A 13,421-nucleotide genomic window follows, 5' to 3' on the forward strand; every position below is an offset into this window, starting at 1 on the left:
CTAACAAAACCAGTTCATACTTTCCCCCAAAGCATAACATTTTAGTCTCTTAATTTTCACTTCTCTGCTGTATCTTGCTGGGGTGGTGTAATAAAATTGCAGCTTTGAAAAATACATAAGTAATTGGGGCAGCTGTAATAGAAAAATAAAAAAATAAATTAAAAAGAAAGAAAAAAGTACTGAAGTAAAATGACTTATCAAAGACAAGATCTCTCTGGGATACACAGGAGTATAAAATTAAAAACAAAGTGGTAAAAACAATAAGTTTCTCAAACATAACGTTCAGATACCAGGTCAGTGTGATGAAAACTGACAATCCTTAATGCTTACCAGTTGGTTCAACGTTTTCCTTTTTAAAAAAAAAATCAGTTTCTATTAAAAACCAATGAAGTATCGCACAATTTACTTCCTAATACTATTTGTTCTGTTTTGGTGCCCTTGAAAAGTTTTAATACCCAATTTTATAAAACACAAGTCAAAAGTCCTTTGATGACTTAGCGGTACCACCTCCAAGCTTTCCTCATACCACATATTCCTGGATATAACAAGGATTTAAAATAACATATAATTTTTATACGTGTAACTTCTGCTCCTCAGATTTTAATACTTAAGCCTGTGGCTTCAAGTCACTGCTTGCGAATGCCGAGCTTCTCAAAATTAGGAATCCCCTGAAACGGTTTCCCACCTATTACAATATTCATGCCAGCTCACTAGAGAACTCAGTATTTATAAAGCTGAAACTTGTGATTGTGGAGTCGCGCGTTCATCTTCCTTCCAATCGACCAAGCCTGAACTTTTTTTCTCTTCGATGTTCTCTTTGCTTTACCTGGTCTGAGAAAAATTGTGCCGTCCCACATAAGGAGTTACCAGACACCTGTCAGCTCTTACAGTACGGGCGGTCTTGGTGAGGGTGGTGGTGGTGGCGGCGGTCTGCTACGCGGGCCCACAGTCATCCTGGTACTTCATCCTCTTACACACCTTGGCGGGGTCTGCGGGATGCCCCGGGGGCTGGCCCAGCTCCTCTGCCACAGGCTGAGAGGACGAACTCTTTTACCTGGAGCGAATCCAAAGTTTGGCGGGGTCGGCCTACCTCAGGCCGACTCTCTGTAGCAAGGAAGGTCAAGTTCACCTTGTGGTTGTAAGCGGCCGGACCGCGGAAAGCACCGAAACAGGCCGCCCCAGCAAAGCCTCCGCGGGTCAGGAGAGGACAAACAAGCCGCCCGCCGGCGGACAGCAACTAGAGGCGGAGTCATCCCCGTTTCCGGCAGTCCACTAACTTCCGGACCTGCGCGTCTCCTCCCTGCGCCTCCGGGACCGCCCCTCCCCACCCGCCCGCTGATTCCCGGCATGCTCCGCGGAGGAAGGGACGGAATCGACAATAACAAACCCTGACGCGGCCGAGTCCGCGGCCCTGCCGAGCCCTAGGCGCTGCCTCAGGGTCCTCCTTTCGTCTCGGCCCCTCGGCTCTGACGGCCGTGGCCCTCTGTCCCCCGGCCCCTGACCCAGAGCCGAGGGGCCTGACCGCGTCCTTCTTCGTCCGGACCACTCCCTCCGGTCCGGAGTTCGGGGTCGCGGTTGGCACCGGGACGCCGGCGTCTGTGGCGGTTGGCGGTGCCGGATGGGAGGTTGTTAGCCGCCGCCGAGGACGAGGCGGCGGCGGAAGATGGTGCCAGGGGCTGCCGGCTTTGCTGTTGCCGTAGGCAGGGAGGGAGGTGCTGCCAGGTAGGTACCGTCGCCGCCCGTGTCCTCTTCCTTCATTTTGCCCCGCGGCCGTTCTGCGAGCTCCGGCGTAGCGGGCCCGGGGCACTGGGGTCCGTCCCGGCAGTAGAGGAGCGCTGCCCGCGCGCAGGTGTGCGAGCCCGCGGGCCCAGCTCGTCCGGTCCCTGCAGGTGTTCCCTTGCGGTCGCCTCGCTAACGCTGCAGCCCCTGTGGAGACACACGGCTTCTATGGAAGCCCCACTGGGCTGCGGGAGGTGTGAGGTGGGCTCTCCCTGTCTAGGCCTGCCTGCGGCTTATTCGGACGGGGCCCCCAGGATGCCTTCCTGTACGAGCCCGCGGCCGAATTGCGGGAGTGGCCGAGCGGGAGAGACGCCCGCACTGCCGGGACGCAGCCCCACTCGGGGGCGCATCGTTGCTCGTCACCACTGCCGGGCTCAGCCCTAATGGTGTCTTTGACTTGAGAAACCGGAGAATGGAATTGGGCCGAGGCCGAACGAAGCGTATAGTGGGAGAAACGGGATGTCTTTGTCCCGACCCAGGAGTGCGAGGATCGGTATAAAGTTACTCCTAGGAATGACTCAGCCTCCGCCCGCCCCACTGATAGATTTGGGATAGAGTGTGTATTCGGATTTCATAACTTCCTTGGGTAAAAACAGGAGAAATGGCAGCTTCTCGAAATATCTTTATAGTTTCTAACACTGCCAGGTGGATGTGCTATGTTTATTGTTTATAGTTTAATAATCTCATTTTTTTCTGTCATGACTTTAAGCTGCGGTCATACCTCAAAGTAATGTGGGCCTGAGTGCCAAGGAACACTAATGTGCTTACTGTTGATAACGAGTCACGTTTCTACAAGACATTAAGGTACATAGCACTGTTCGCCTTAAGTGTACTATATATGGAACAGTGATTTAGACCATAGGAAAATGTACCTGTGTTAACCACTTTATTATTGCCAACCGTTTTTCTTTGTGTGTGTTGATGGTGTTTGGTTTATCCGAAGATTTGGAAAGTTAACGATTTAGGAGGAGACTTTTTAACTTAAGACAAATCAGGGTTTAATTGAGAATCTCAATATTGTATTTCGATATTTGATACAAAAGGAGTCCTTCCAATTCTGATATTACTATGAGAAGCATAAGGACGGTTGAGGAAGGTGGTTGGTGTAATTTTTTTGTGGGGGGTTGTTTATAAGCAGACCATTGCTAAGGGTGTGAAGATACTAGCATTCTGTATTTAATGTTGTAACAGAATATGGCCTGAAGAAACATTTTCTTAGTAATACAGTATTTCTGTCATTTTATTATATTTGCATTGTGTTTTAAAACCTAGAGTTTTATAAAAGAGATGCTTTATGTGGATAAATGCTTATATTGATAAGTGTTGATGGAAATTGGATATGGATTCAGACCACATTTTAAAATAATTTTATTTAGTCTATTTTGAATATTTTATGTTGAAGTAAGGATTAGTTATTGGCCTCGTTCTTTTATGTTGTTATTGGATGACAGGGAAAACAATGAAGTGTAGTACTCCTGTCTTTGAGAATATTTTTCTAGCCCTTGCTAACAAACAGAAAGTCAGAATGCCTGGCAGATTGACTTTTAGTAAGTCAAATTCATAAAGTCTAAAAGGGCAGAGGACACAAGACCTTTGTTCTTGAAAAGTCACACTTTTGAACCTGAATTGTTATTATGTAAGCTTGAGAAGAGCTTTTATTTGGCTTCTAATTTTGAGAATCTCAGGAATTTAGCGAGGGTTTGAACACCTGCCATATGCTTTATGTTGCAAATATGTATAATTTATGAATATTTTCAAAAAAGGGAATGACTAGTAAAATTTTCTCATTTGGGCAATGCTATTTTCTAACCCCAATTAAGCTTTTCCTGTGTACTACAGAAAATACTGGCTCAAAAAACTCAAGTGAAAATCTAGCAGTTCCTTTCCACACACAGTAATTCCTACGATTATTTATGTACCACAGACTTCTGAACCAGTTAGTGTGAGGAATGTAAGAACATGTAAAAGTATCATTACCTTATAATAGGAAATTGGATTCTTGTGTAAAAATAATTATAAATGAGCATTATTGGAAATTTGAAGGAAATATACTGAAGGGATTTGGGCTTTTACAGAGTGTATGAGACTATTTCTAGAAGAAAAAGCATGATAGGACATGGATAAGTCACTGTATTAAAAAAAAAAAAAAAATCCTGGCCATTTCAACAAGTTTTGACAGGATTTATCATGTACCTATTATGTGCCAAGCATTGCTCTAGAAATGTGGGACAGCGAACAAACCAAGCCAAATTCCTGTACTTATTCAAGAAAAATATGGAGTAGTAGACATAGAGTAGAGAGAAAAAATAAAGCAGAAAAGGGAGGAGATGAACTACCAGGATTGGAGGGTTGAAACTTTAGCTAGTGGCCAGGGAAGGGCTCACTGATTGGTAACTTTTGAATAAACATCCAAGAAAAGTGAGGAAGCTAGATTTGTGACTGACCATCTAGGGAAAGAATATTCTTGGCAGAAGAAATAGTAAATGCAAAGGCTTTGAGATACTTGGCATAGACACGAAAAAGTGAAAAGGTTACTGAGGGTGGCCAGGTTACAAAAGAGGGGAATAGTAATAAGAGAATGTGGTGGAGGTGTGGGGAGCTCTACAGATATTCAGGCTTTTGGGTCATAGTAAGCAAACTACTGTACTCTTTAACTGTGCATGGGCAAAGGCACAGAGATTTGTTTCATTAAACCCAACAAGGCTGTAAAGCAACTTGGAGCTAGAATCTTTTTTTTTTTTTTTTAATGTAATGTTAATTAAAACCCTGCAACACATAGTTTTAGCTCTAGCAAAGTGACCAATGAACAAGAACTTAATGTAGGCTTCGTATGTAAGGTTGTAGGAAATTTTAAAGAAGATAAATTACAAATGCAGACTGCTTTGAGAAATTGGGATAGATGTAATGTTATAGAAGCAAATTATGGAGTGCTAGGCTGATGGTTTTGTACTTATTGTCGTAGAAAAAAGTGTGTAAATTTTAATGATCTAATTTCTCTGATTTTTTTCATTATTGTGGACCTAATACCTCTAACCTGCCTGTAAACTAGACCTCTGTTGTCCAGAGCCTAGAGAGGATGGCTTTTCTTCCATTTTTCAGTAAAGCTGAGGTTCTCTTAAGTAATTTTTTGCAAGTACAGTACTTAAGTGCCTGCAAGCACCCTTTCTCTCATCTGGTTAGTTTCTTTTTTCACAGCTTTTTAGGTAGTGCCCTAAGGCTTATGCCATGACACCTCCCCCCCTCCCCATGATTTTGCTCTCTTTTGAATTATCCTATTTTATCGGTTTGTAGATATTCCACACATATCATAATTGGTCAGTAATTATATAAGAATATGTTGAAATATTAGTTAAATCACTGTCATACTGTTAATGTTTCCAGATTGCTGTGTGTTTGCATATAGTCTTGGCTTAACAGAATGAAGCTAATTCAACATTTGCTATGTAGGTAATTTTGTTTTCAGTTTTTTTTTTAAACTTTTAGTATCTATTATAAAATGAAACAAAGGACAAGAAAATTTTTAGTATAGTTATGCAAGCATTAAGAATTTAAGAGAGCAATTCATATTTAAAGGAAGTGTCACAACTTGATATTGCTGTCCCTTAACAATTATACCATGCATAGCTCTGGGTGTCATACCCCAATTGGTGAAAATAATATAAGGAAAATGGCTGTGGCATCCATACTTGGTATACTTTGGAGGCAGGAGAGTTATTTTGTAGTAGACCTGACTTAAATTCATTAAAAAATATATTTTTTATTTATTTATTTTTAGAGAGAAGGGAAGAGAGGGAGGGAAACATCAGTGTGTGGTTGCCTCTCACATGCTCCCAGTTGGGGACCTGGCATATGCCCTGACTGTGAATTGAGCCTGTGACCTTTCAGTTCTCAGCACAGCACTCAGTCCACTGAACCATATCAGCCAGGCCTTAAATACATTTTAATGGTTCTTTTAAGCAGAAGCTATCAAATGATGTGGCATAAGAAAAAGAAAAAAGAAAAAGCAATAATACTTATAAAGTGAATTTAGTTTTTATGAATGAAACTAATTCAAAATGGCAAATTAATGATACTCCTTGGGAAAACGTATTTTTAGACCATTTATTTACCAACATTTCCAAATTTCAATGATGTTTGTCAAGCATTTTACATAATTTTTATGAATGGCAGACATCAAAATTTATAATACATTTATATGTACTTACATGGAAAGGTTCCTGTGTTATGTTATATATTCAGCTCAAACAAGTGGTATAGCAGTATGTATAATGTTATTTCACTTTTAGAAAACAAACTGTATAGATATGTATTTCCTGTATACAGAGGGGGAAAAAAAGCTGCGAAGGACATACTCTAAGCTGTTAAAAGTATTCCTGTCAATGCCATTATTTTGGTGCTGTTCTTACATGAAGTTACTTGTTTAGTTGTAGACAAGATGTTCAATTTGTAGGCTCTGAACCTCTGGAAAGGTTCTTTTTTGGGAAATGTGAGGAAGATGGTAAACGTACTCTGATTAAGATTGAATGTGTTCAGTTTGGTGTTTTAGAAAATGTCATCTGGGATTTTTCTCTTTGTTTTCCCCATATAAGAAACTAATTCTAAAATTTGAATAAGTTAGACTAGCTGACAGTAAGTAACCTGGAATGAGCGATCTAACCATTATGGTTATAATCTCTCAAAGAGGAAATTGTAAATATTCTCCAGTTGATAAATTGGATAGACTGTTTTCTTTTGTTTTTTTTTGTTTTTGTTTTCTAAATAATTATAGGAGGTACTTTCTTGTTCTCCTTATCGGCATGAAAGCCGTTTTAACTCCTATATATCTGGGAATAAATTCAGTGGAATCAGTATTTTTAAAAATACATCTTTCCTTCTTCCCCTCATTTAATGCTGACTATATCCCAGAAGGATCCACGAGGAACAATATCCTTTGATGTGAAATTCCCCCACCCATAGCATAACTGATATTACCTTCTATAGCTAGGTAAGAGCTCTGTAAGTTCAGAAGTGGGGAAAAGAATACTTTCAGCCACCTGTGATTAGGGAAGACCTCCCAGAGGTGCTAATAGCACCATACTTTTGGACCAGACTTGGATGAATAAAATTCAGATGAGAAATGGGGGAAATTTTATGTGATACGACTTTATAAAGTGAGAATGTAAGTTTTGTGTAGGGGAGTAGTTGGAGATACTTTCAGAAAGATGAACTGGGGTTAATTATGAAGTCATTGAATTTTGGACTTGAAGTTATAATTGCCACCATTTTTAAAGCTTTTACTTTATTCCTTGCATGTGAACGAGTCTGAAATACATCATTTCTATCCCTTTCATTCACACTGTAAAAGGCAATATTTCACTTTATAGTTGATGAACTGTTGTGTAATGGTTATCTGAGCCTAAGTGGGAGGGATGAGATTCAAATACAGGTAAATGTTTCCCCTACCCCCTATCCCAAATCTGCCATTGTAATGCTAATCTAGTTTTATGCCAGAGTTGGCAAATTTGTATGCATACAGGGGCAGGCCTATAATGAAATAAGAGAACTCCTTTGGGTACTGAACCTAAGTCAGGAGGGGTAACTGCAAAGAACCAACAGAGCACAGTGGGCCATTGGTTTGTGGCCTCCTATGGGCAAGAGTGAGGCTCTAGGGAAGATACTTGAGGACGAGCAGCCTGACTACCATGGTTGTAACTGGTAGAAATGTTCAGAAAGAGTTGGAGCAGTATGGAGACGTACAGGCAGTAAGAAGCATGTTTAGGGTCTAAAATAAGGGTTATGTCATTTAAAAATGAGAGGTTGGATTATAAAGGAAAAAATGGATAGTATTTAAACAGAAATAACAAGCTTTGAATAACAAGAGAATGATAGGTTTTGTTGACAAAAGAAGTTAAGGAGTAGCTTTAAAGGAAAAGCACTGAATTGAAATGTGGACATGTTGAGTTTGAAGTTAACAGTATGATTTCTAAATGGAGATATTTAGCATCAGCTAAGTGATAGTCCTGAGTTTAGGACAGTGGTCTGGATTAGTTAATAATAATGGATGTTTGTATTGAACTTTAGTTTGCATAACTCTTCCATATATGTGTAGATTCTTCTTTATTTCCTCACAATAACCCTTTGAGATAGGTAGTTTATTTTCTTTTTGTAATCAAAATAATTTGTTAGATAAGGTTGGGCAGGGTCACACAGTCAGTAGTGGGGACAGGACTTGAATTATGGGTCTTATGATCCCAAATCTTATGTTCTATTCACAGTTCTATTCTCCATTTTAAGTGTACATAAAGATAACAAATGGAGAACTAAATATGAATGACTGTCTAAGGAAGACATGTACAACGGGAAGGCAGATCTGCTCTGGGACATCACACTGATGGCTAGAATGGGGACAGCAGTGGGAGTTATTGCCTTGTTCTTTTAGTTGGATCAGCTCTTCTAGGGCAGCATGTTCAGGTTCTTTATCATGCATGAAATATGGGGTTATTTTCTTTTCCAAAATGGAAATAAATTGTCCCCCGCCCCACCCCGACTCTAAATGTGATTTTTAAGGAGACCAGAGAAAGTGAGAGTTCCACATCCAGAGTTAGCCATCATTAAAAAAGATTGGCGTTAAACTGACTAGGCTTCTTTGATGCTTGTGTATACATATACATCCCTGAGCATTAGTTAATGAAGTAAAAATAAAATCCTCAAACAGAATCACATGACATTTCTTACTGAATATATTACTACTCAATATGTGTAGATGTAACAAATATTTTTAAATGCCTAAATAATGTCACATAGGTGCATCAGTTTTCTAATTTTTTATTGTTAAAATCAATAGTCTAACAAAAATTATTGGATATATACCTCTGTACTCGTGTCTAGTTATTACCTGCTTCTAAGACATCTCTATAGGCAGAATTGCTAGTTTGCATATTTTCAGTTTTGGTACATATTGCCAGATTAAATCTCCTTAACAGTTGTACCAGTATACATTCTTGCCAAAACTGTGCCAGTGTGCTGTTTTCTTATCAACACTTTGCAGTCTCAGGGTCAAAAAATGACATTTCAGATAGACTTTATTTTTCTGCATGCTATGAATAGCCATTTGTCATAATACTATTGCTTGAACAATTTATCATTTCCCCCAATTTGAAATTTTATTATTGTATATCTGTGTGTGCATATAAAGACATGTTTTCATTTGTTCTGTTCTATGTTATCTGTCTGTGAATGGGCCAGGATCCCAGTTTTAATTACTGTTTCAGTATGTTTAACATGTTTTGGTAAATATTCTTGCCTGCAGTTTCTCTCTCTATATGTTATAGATAGTTAATAGTTTGGTCTCTATGGGTAGAAACTAAACATAGTGTGAAGACAAAGGGCCACATAATTATTTTAAGAACATCTTTTTGTTATCTGTTGCTTTTAATTTAGAATTGGATTGTGTTAACTTCTGTAATACTGTCAATGTAACAAATATCCAGACCTCTAGAGAATTTTTATGAGTTTCTTTGAACCATACTGATGACAATTGCCAGGAAGCAAAAATCTCAACAGACTGAGAAAATGTTCCAGAGAATGGCAGTTTTTCAGTTTTTTTTCATGTTACAATTAAAGGAGGAGACAAGTATAAGGAGGGTTACATGAAATTCATTGGTGGTAGGTTAGGGAGGTGGGATAAGGAAAAGCAGGATCAGATAAAGAGTAAAATGAAGAGACAAATATTTCTTTTATGTTGGTGAGTATAAAATAGTTAAGTTACAGCACAGAAATGATGTTTGGGCAACAAGATAATGAAGGGATTCTGTGGTTTCTCACTTTGGTGGATGATTATGCCCTGAGGGTTCTGGAAAAAAAGGGATTACTCTGATATTCCAAAGGTGTGTTATTTTTAGATGCAAAGAGACAATAGACAGGCTCAATTAAGATAAAGATTGACCTTCATCGAGGGAGTTACTGGCCTAGGAAAGGACTACGCATCTTGACGCCCTTTTAGTTAGGAACTTTTAATTTCAAACCATTCTATGTAGTTATTTTAGGCCTCTGAATTTGTAAGGCCTGCAGGCCTCCCCTAAACTTGTCAGATTTAGTATGTGGCTTCTTTTATTTGTCCACACTGTACATAATTTCATTTGTAGAAGTTAAGATAAGTTTATATATAAAATGAACATTGGTATCAAGTAATACTGTGTTATATATATATACTAGGTTTATATTTTATATGTCATATAAAGTTAATTCATTTAACAACAATTGGCTTCTATGCTAGTTCTTAAAAATTGCATGTAATAACTTTAGTTCTAGATCTTTTAGATTCAACCCACTTATAATAGATTTTATATAGGGTAAGGGAAAATGTACCTAAAGAGCAATCCTAACTTTTAAAAGTTGATAAAATAAAGCAAGTAACTACTAAGCTTATCCCCTTTAGTTTTAATAAATGTAATCTAAGAGGGTAAATCATGGGTTCTAGCTAAAAATCAGTATTACATATTTTTCTTTTAATGATACCTATTTTATGTGAAAGTAGTAGTATTCACATCTTGCACATTTCTTCACAATATAACTTGCATACATAGCTCTCTCTAATATATATTATATTGAAATGTTCATTTATGTGATTAAGCTTCTTGTCAGAGAACATATATTTTTATTTTTTTAATCTTTGGTGACTGACACATGAAATAAATTAGAACTGGGTTTAATATATAATCTGACTACTTGGTACTTTATAGAAGCTTGGAAGAATCAGCCAGTGCTCCCCTTTGAATTTTCAGGTGAGAAAATGTATTTAGAGAAATTTAAGTACCTGGCTCTCAGGGTCACAGAAGTAAAGGTGGACTAAAATTCAGGTTTTTTTTTTTTTTTCTTTTAAGTTTCTTTTTTTTTTTAAATTTCAGGATGACCAGATATATGCATAGTTACTAATACCCCTTTTTGCTTAATGTTTTAACAATTTCATACAAGAGGAGAGACTTCAGCTTTGTTGGATCATTGTATTTTGAGAGCAAGTAATAAAAATATGTAAATTATACATTTTTGTAAATAGAGACAATATTCCTGTGGAATCTTGTGGAGCCTTTTTTTTTTTTTTTTTCTTTTCTGATTGTAGTTTTGGGTCTTGTTATAGTTCTTATCATGGCCTTGGCCTCATTTATTGATTGTCCAATGTTTAGGTAATATATTAGGTACTAGGGTGGTTTAAAGAGAGGTGTAAGGCATGGCCAAGTTTTCTTTAGCCATTTACAATATAATTTGGGGAATGTCAGGCATTTGGCACATGGGGAAAAAAATATAGCAAGCCACTGATTTATGTTCTGATTGCAAACACTGTCATCTGATTATTTCGAATTTGAAATGTGGGCCTTAGTAGGGAAGATCTTTGACAGCCAATAGATTGGTGAAAACTTTTGGGACCAGAATGGTGGTGAATTCTTGGTTACAAAATGAAGGCAATGAAATGACAAGAGTAAAGGCACAGAAAAACCAAGGGTAATTCACCTCTTGGGAGATCAGTTTAATGGCATGGAGCTTCCTGTAGTCAGGGCAATACTAGAGTGTTAGTCCAAGGAATTTAGACAATTGAGTAGATGTTATAAAGCATTTATAGTCTGGGGAGAAATAAAATGAAATAAAAATACCTAAGATTTTTTAGTTGGTGCTGTCTTCCAAGATAAATTTGAGATGAAGTCTGTAGGTAGGTGGAGCTCAGTTAGGTTATTGTCAGTTAGGTTATGGTAGTAGGCACTTATTAGATAGCTTAATGGCAATTAAGTAGAAGAGAGGGACACATAGTGACTATTAGAACAGGGGCAAGGGAGTACTTACTCACATGACATATTGGGTTGGCCAAAAACTTCGTATTTTTGTTTTTTTTCCATAAAATGAAAGACACATTTTTCATTTTCACCAGTGCTTTATTGATTTTGATATTTTGAGTATGTTAGCTGTCTCCTGCCTGGTATAATGTTAATTGTTTTCAATTAATGTCTTGATTTGATCATTGTCAACTGATGTACCTGACTGTGGATCATCATGCAGCAAGAAATCTTCAGCACAAAACTTCGCAAAGCACTTTTGACACGTTCCATCAGTCACAGCATGGTCTCCAAGCATTGCATAAATCTTTTTTTGTGTTTCATTTGCGTTTTCACCATTCTTGAAATAATAAATTATAATATGTTAAAAGTGCTGTGTATTTTCTTCCATCATCAGTATTAAAATGGCTAAACAAAAATTCACCAATTTTGATGCTTTTTTTTTTTTTTAACTGAGGCTCTCAGTACTGTGACCGTGTGCTGAGAAGTCAGCTTTTCTTTTTGTTTTTTAATATTTTATTTACTTATTTTTAGAGTGGAAGGGAGGGAGCAAGAGAGGGAGAGAAACATCAATGTGTGGTTGCCTCTTGTGTGTCCCCATCTGGGGATGTGGCCTGCATACCAGGCATGTGCCTGACTGAGAATCAAACCAACGACCTTTTGGTTCACAGGATGGTGCTTAATCCACTGTGCCACACCACCCAGGGCAGATTTTTTTTTTTTTTTTTTAATGCACTCTGATATAACAGCTGTCACAATACAAAATTGTTTCGAATGAAATTAAAGACAGCTAAGCACTATTATATTAGAGCCATTTTACGGGAAAAAAACCAAAGGAAATTTTTGGCCAACCCAATATTTAACCAAGTAGGAGAAATACAGTTTGAACAGGTCAAGATGATGATGATGATGGTGATAATGATAATGATGATTTTAATTAAAGAGCCTTTGAATACATTAGCTAATAAAGAAACTACTACGCCCTGGCTTCTGTGGCTCAGTGGATTGAGCACTGTCCTGTGAACTGAAAGGTCGCTGGTTTGATGCCCAGTCAGGATACATTCCTGGGTTGTGGGCCAGGTTCCCAGCTGGAGGCTGCAAGAGACAACTGGTGGATGTATCTTGTGCACATTGATATTTCTCTCCCTCTTTCGCCTTCCCTCCCCTTCCCTGCCTTGTAAAAGTAAATAAATAAAACCTTAAAAAAAAAAAAAGAAAGAAAGAAAGAAAAAAACTACTACTACTTGGATGTGACCTTTCTGGGTTACTATTTGAAGTCTGCTTTGTTATTTATTTACTGCTAATTGTATCCCAAGAATATTTTTGCTAATGAGAGGCTGTTCACTTGGTAGATGCTCTTGAGTACTTTGTGTTAAGTCACAGTTACTTCTGGTCACTAGGTGACATTTTGGAGTATTTACTGTGAAGCATTGTGCTGAGTTAGTCCTTTTGCATAGATTATTTTACTTGTTTTCTACAAAAGCTATACAAAGCAGGTAATAGCGTTCCCATTTTACAGATTCAGAAATGAAAATTTAGATGTGTACTGATACTAAGGTTTTTTTTTTCTTTTTTTCTTTTTTATAATAAAGCCACGTGGCTCATGGATTGGGTAGAAAAGATATAATTCAATACAATTTTAGAACTCTGACTTAGATTATCCACATAGAGCATTTAATTAATTTTTAAAATCGTGTTCCTATTTATTTATTTTTAGAGAGAGGGGAAGGGAGTAAGAAAGGGAGGGAAACACCGATGTTGAGAGAGAAACATCAATAGGATGCATCTTGTGCACACCCCAACTGGGGGCCAAACTGAATCTGGCATGTGCCCTGACCT

The 13,421-nt window shown here is 38.1% G+C and overlaps 1 protein-coding gene across 3 annotated transcripts in view; it reads left to right on the top strand.

Annotated features, from left to right (window-relative positions):
* Nucleotides 1-1,361: 1,361 nt before the first annotated feature.
* Nucleotides 1,362-13,421, top strand: part of RB1CC1 (RB1 inducible coiled-coil 1) — an 82,565-nt gene continuing 70,505 nt past the window's right edge. For all 3 annotated transcript variants that reach the window (XM_090283704.1, XM_090283705.1, XM_090283707.1), the window contains exon 1: nt 1,362-1,722. The gene's annotated coding sequence lies outside the window, so the exon portion shown is untranslated. The remainder of the gene's footprint in view (nt 1,723-13,421) is intronic.

The sequence above is a fragment of the Furipterus horrens genome, unplaced genomic scaffold (assembly GCF_987537825.1).
Source record: "Furipterus horrens unplaced genomic scaffold, mFurHor1.1.pri manual_scaffold_7, whole genome shotgun sequence".
Classification (NCBI taxonomy): domain Eukaryota; kingdom Metazoa; phylum Chordata; class Mammalia; order Chiroptera; family Furipteridae; genus Furipterus; species Furipterus horrens.